Source organism: Camelus dromedarius, chromosome 9 (genome assembly GCF_036321535.1).
Source record: "Camelus dromedarius isolate mCamDro1 chromosome 9, mCamDro1.pat, whole genome shotgun sequence".
NCBI lineage: Eukaryota > Metazoa > Chordata > Mammalia > Artiodactyla > Camelidae > Camelus > Camelus dromedarius.
The window spans coordinates 59,749,957-59,755,956 of NC_087444.1; positions in this window are offsets into that span (position 1 = coordinate 59,749,957).

Consider the following 6,000-nt stretch of genomic DNA (forward strand, 5'->3'; position numbering starts at 1 on the left):
CTTCCTTCCCTCATTCCTTTTGTTCATTTACTTGATAGTTGTTTGTGGTATAATAGGAAATACATATTTGGTCTTTGTCCTTGGTTCCTGACACAGAGCTCCTAAAACTCTTGGACTTTTTTTGTTAATCCTCACAAGCCCCTTTCAACCAGACCTGAGTTTATTTTAATGTGGTAACTGTTGGACAGTCCCTAGATAACTTCAGGATGGGGGATGGTCTCCAGAAAGACAAGCCTTGATTAGAGGGTTGAAACTTTCAGCTCCACCCCTTGACCTCCTAAGATGGGAGGGTGGCTGGAGATTAAGTTCAATTGCCAGCAGCTAATAGTTTAAGCAATCATGCTTAATCACAGAATCTCCTTAAAAATTCCTGAAAGGCATCTTTACAAGGACACATTATACAACATGGGGAATCTAGCCAATATTTTACAATAACTATAAATGGGGTATAACCTTTAAAAATTGTGAATCACTATATTGTACACCTATAGCTTATATAATATTGTACATCAACTATACTTAACTAAAATAAATAAATTCCTAAAAGTTGGAGTTTGGAGAGCTTCCAGGTTGCTGAACACAGCAAGGTCCTGGGACAGTGGTGTTCCTGGAGAGAGTGTGGGAGCTCTGCCCACCCACCACTCTCAGCATACCTTACCCCATTCACGTCTGTTTGGCTGTTCCTGAGTTGTACCCTTTATAGTAAATCAGTAAATGTAGGTAAAATGTTTTCCTGAGTTCTGTGAGTCATTCTAATAAATTATCAAACCTGAAGAAGGGGTTGAGGGAACCCCTATTTAGTCAGAAGCAGGAGTGGCCTTGAACTTTTGACTGGTATCTGAAGTAGGGACAGTTTTGTGAGACTGAGTCTTTTAATTTGTGGAATCCAAAGCTAACTCTGGTAGATGGTGTCAGAATTGAACTGAATTACTGGACACAGTTGGTGTCAGAAAAATCAGAGCCATTTATCGAACACCTAGTGTGTCTTTAATGCTATTAAAATTGTGAATGAACATATGAATGAAGCCAAAATCCCGCCTCTGTTTGGTTGTTAGCAACACTGAAAATGCTGATAAAGTCCAGAAGTTGTAACTGTTTATGTCTGGGTCAGAGAAGGCTTCACAGTGGAGGTACTGTTTGAAATAAATCAAAGTCTGGCTAGAAGATTTCCATATAGAGAGAAGAACACTTAAACAATAAGAACAGCTTTGGCCAAAGCAAAGAGATTTCTTTGGGGAAATCTTACATGGCTGGATCGTGGGGAGGAGTCATAAGGGAGTTAGTACCTGTGAGATAGATGGGTCCTTGCGACATAGGAGTCTGACATGCCAAACTGACCAGTTTGGACTTTATCCGGGGGTGAGGAGACTAGTTATCAGGTGTGTTGCACATGACACCAGGTATCTTGGCCTTGCATCCTCTCAGCCTGCTTTTTACTCCAGCTATGGTTGCAGAAACTAGCCGTAAATAGCCAGGTGCAAATAGCCAGCACTTTGCCTTGCCTATATCACGCACATTTTTTCCTTTTCTCCAGTGCTTTTTATGAAGTGTCTAGAAGAACCACCCAAGATGTGTGACCTGAAAGTGTGAGGGGGTTAAGAGCCACAGGGGGCAACCTTTGAGCAACAGGAGCCTGATGAGAGTAGGTAAGTGCTCGCTCTGTCCTTTGGCTGGGATGATTTGAGGTATATTCTAAATGGCTCTCAGATGGTGCTAGCAGAATCGAGCATCAGTTGACCACACTGATGAACCACTTTGGCTAACTTTCATTTTCTGTTTTGTTCTTCCTAGTGCCACGTTCTTGTTCCTGAGGATCATATTCCAATTTGTATTTATGCATATAAGTGGCTGTCTCATGCTTTGCTTTCTGGAGGTAGTGCTGGTCGGTGGGGGCTCAGGGTAAGTAGGAGGCTACTGCAATAGTCCAGACAAGGGTAATGAGACTTGATCAGCTTGGAAGTGGAGGGAATGGTGGTGTTAGATATTAGAGTTGTTTGGAGTCAATGCTGAAGGTAACCAATGAGTGATTCTGGAAGAGGAGTGAAGGTGAGGCTGTTTTTAATTGCTGAGAGCGGACAGTACATTTTCTCATACCTCACAGACCTATATAAGTGGCCTATCTTGTGCCCAAATAGAGAAGAACCAGATAGTTCTTGTTCTTGAGCCCACAACCTCCTGGGACAAAGGTCGACAGACAACTTGAACAGGTCAGGCTTTGTGAAGGAGAGGGCGGAGGGTTGAATGAACGTCTTCATGTGTGACTTCTATTTAGATATGCCAAGAGTTGTCTCCTGAACCCCTATATCTATTATCATGATCCTTTGAAATCTGGAAAGCAACCACTCTTCTGGGATTAATCTTGACCATTCAGAGTGGTCCTGTTCTCCTCTTCCCCATACAACCATCTCAGGGCTTTTGCCCATGTGGCTCCCTCCACCTGGGATGCCTCTCTACCTGTTGAAATCCTATTTACCTTTTAATATTTGGCTCAACTGCTGCCTCTTCCAGAAAAGAACATGAATTTTTCCCCCACCTGCAGTCCCAGAGTTAGAGAGCTTACCACACTGTGCTCGGTGTTAGAATTGGCTGCTGACCCATGTCTTCCCCACTAGGCTTTGAATCTGACAGCACAGGCAGTCTGGTGTAGCTCAGTCTCCTTGTATCTCTTAGAGAAGGTTGGCACATAGTGGGTGTTCAGGAGAGTACATTGAACTGAATTGAAAAATAGAGCCTTAATTTGGCCAATGTTGCTTTTTGATAGTAAAGAGCAGAGACTTGCAGAAACAAGTTAATGAATCTTCAGTGGAGTACAGTCATTTGTAAGTGAGACTGTCACTCAAGGGGAAAGATGGAAATATTGCCTCTAGAACCTCATCTTATAGGGCTGTTGACTTACAGCTAGGACCAAGGTGCTAAAACCTTTCTCTTGTATTTAAAGGACTGATTTTAAGGATTTGGGGGTTTTGTTTGTTTGCTTATTTTGCATCACTAGTCTGATCAGAAAGCTTCTTCCTCTCCTGCCTCCTGCCACTGCAGAAAGCCCCACCTCCTTTACTGGAGTAAGCAGTCTGGTTTCTGGAGCTCTGCTGAGACACTGGGGCTTTATTCTGCTGTAAAGTTCACTAATAGCAATAGTCAGCATTTACTCAGCAGGGGCTCTTTGTCAGGCACTGTGCTAAGTTCTTTGCATGCACTTCCTCACCAGGAAAGTGTTGCCATACCCGTTTTAAAAGGTAAGAACACCAACACCTGGTGAGTGAAGTCCTTTGTCTAGACTTAAAAGTCTGAGCTGTGTGTGGTCTAAGCTTGAGCTCGTGACTACTGAGTTTGCACGTTAAATCTGGGCCAGAGCACAGAGATTTTTTTCCTCCTATAAACATTACCTCACTCCACAGAAACCAGCTCCAGGACCCAAGTGGGAATCTTCTCTGGAGGAAACAATCCCACACCATAGCCTCGGGCTCTTCAGATTCAAATACGTGAGGTTCTTTCTGCTTTTTCTTTTTTTTTTTTTTTATCCTATCATTTATCAACAAAAATTTTAACTTAATTTCTTTCTATTCGAACTATGGATTCAGAAAAGACAACAAAATATTTTGTCCTTAAAAATAGTCCTCGAAGAGACAAATAAATATAATGACTATTCTTAATTATGGAGGAACATGATATTCTATTTTAAACTAACAATGTGTCCTCCCACAGGTCACAATGGAAGAATTCCATCTGTGTGGCATGCGGCTTATTACGTAGTAAAGGATGACATCTAAGGATGCACTAAATTCTGCCCTCCCACTTCCCTACTTTGAGAAGAAAGAAACTGAATGATTGGAAGGACTGTGCCATGCTTTCCTTTTGCAGTCCCACCTAGCAAACAAACAACCCTTGTTTCTTCTAGGCCAGTTTATTAAACATTTTTCACTTAAAAAAAATAGACTTAAGCAAAGAACAAGGCTAAAGCATAGTTCATGGGAGAAAAAAATTCTTCAAGTAAAGGGAAGTCATGACCACTTAGTGTAAAATATTGTTTACAGAATCATAAAATAGAAAGATGCTTATATGCTCTGGTGTTTTAAAACTAATTACTGTATTTTAAGTGGCACACACATACATGTATGACTTTTCCCATGGATGTGGTGGTGATTGCATTTACAAAGCAGAACTCTTTTTTAATAAGCAAGTAGTTTAGACTAGTTTCTCTAACAGACAGTGCTATGAACACACTGTTGTTTCTGCCTAGAATGCTCCCCTCTCCTCTCCACGTTCTGAAACTCTAATCAAAATGTATTTTTGAAGCTAAAGTAGCCCCTTGCTTTGCAAGGTGTTCTGTGACTCAGCCAAATTTGATCACACCCATCTATGTCTTCCTTTTGCCCAGCATGAATCTCAGTCTTCATCACTAAGCCTTGCAAACATGTTTTCATGTTATTTACTTATACAGGGTTTGTCAAATACCATTTGTGTTCAACTTTCATGATTTTTGACATGTCAGCCTTTCATTTGTACTATTACTTTCTCATTGCTTTAAATTTCTTTAAAATAGTCATCTTTAAAATTTGCAAGGAAGCTTAAAATTACTTCTATAGGTGATACACCAAAGAGATGGTCAGATGATAGTTTTTGGTTCCAGAAGAACCCCGTTCCCTGTCAAAAGCTGGCAGCGTGAGACTTGTTCTTTATTTGAGACTAGTCAGAGATAGAAAGGTGTGAGACAGACTGGCATGAAACTGAGACTATCTCCTAAGTGTAATCCAAAGAACAGACATGAACTGGACAAGGAGGGATTTTTCACTGTGTGTTGATACCACATTATGCTATGTCTGTGAGTCACCTGAAATTCCCTCTCATTTCACAGAGCAGGGTTCCTAGTGTCTCTCACTTTGGGAAACGCTGTCCACTGGGCTGGGAGCTTCCCGGGAGGGAAGTGACTAGATTTTACTCAGTTCTGTATTTCTCTATACCTGGTACATAATAGAATAAACATATCTAGGTAGAATAAATATCAAAATCACCATACTATATGAACTCACTGACTGAAATACCCTGTTTTGAGGGGTCATGAATGTAGCCATCAGCAATGCCTGAAGAGAGTTTGAAGTTGTTTGACCCTTACTTTTCCTGCATGGTAAAACTCAAGACATATGCAATAATAGTTGCCCTATATTAAGCACTTACTATGTGCACACAAAAAAAATGATTTAACTTTTTAAAACTATCCTGAGAGGTAGATATTCTTATCACAGACTATAAGTTAAGGAGACTAGGGCTCAAAAAAGTTAAATAAGTTCTTCAAGGACACAGAGTCATAAGTAACAAAATTAAAAGTTAAAGCTGGTTTATCTCACTCTGAAGCCCTGACCACTCCTTCAAACTTCCTCTTAACAATTCTTGGTGAAAGGAGTGCCCTTCAGAATCTAGAGAGCTGGTTTACAGATTCGGTTGTGGACATCTTTGGCGGGTCATTATTCTGCCTGTTTTCTGCCCTAAAGATATGTGTTTAAGTAACTTTTTGGTTTTACTTTGAAACATCTCTCTGTATCCTGAACAACTTTCCCTCTCCTAGGCTCCAAGTCATTATTGCCTCTGCCTAGGACACTCCTCCCATATAGCCATGTCAAAGCCATACACGGCATCAGCCAAGATTCAGCTTGAACCCTACCTATTTTAAAAAGCCATTAAAAAGACAAAATGATATTATTTTGAGTCTATTCTTCCATAGCATGCCACTTGCCCCACCACATGGAACATATCACAGGCTGCCTATTCAGGTGTTTGACTATGGTAGGCATTGTGTATGTGTGTTAAATGGAATGCAACCGAAGCCATGGAGGTTTTTCTAGGGCAGAGATTGGTTGAACCTAGTTATGTGACCCATTCCTGACCACTGGGAACTATAGGGATGACTGCTTAGGCAGAATAACACAGAATGTGGTATTGCTTTGTGGACTAGCATTGCTTGCTGCATGTAGAAACTTTTACAGCAATTTAATTAAATTATTGTAT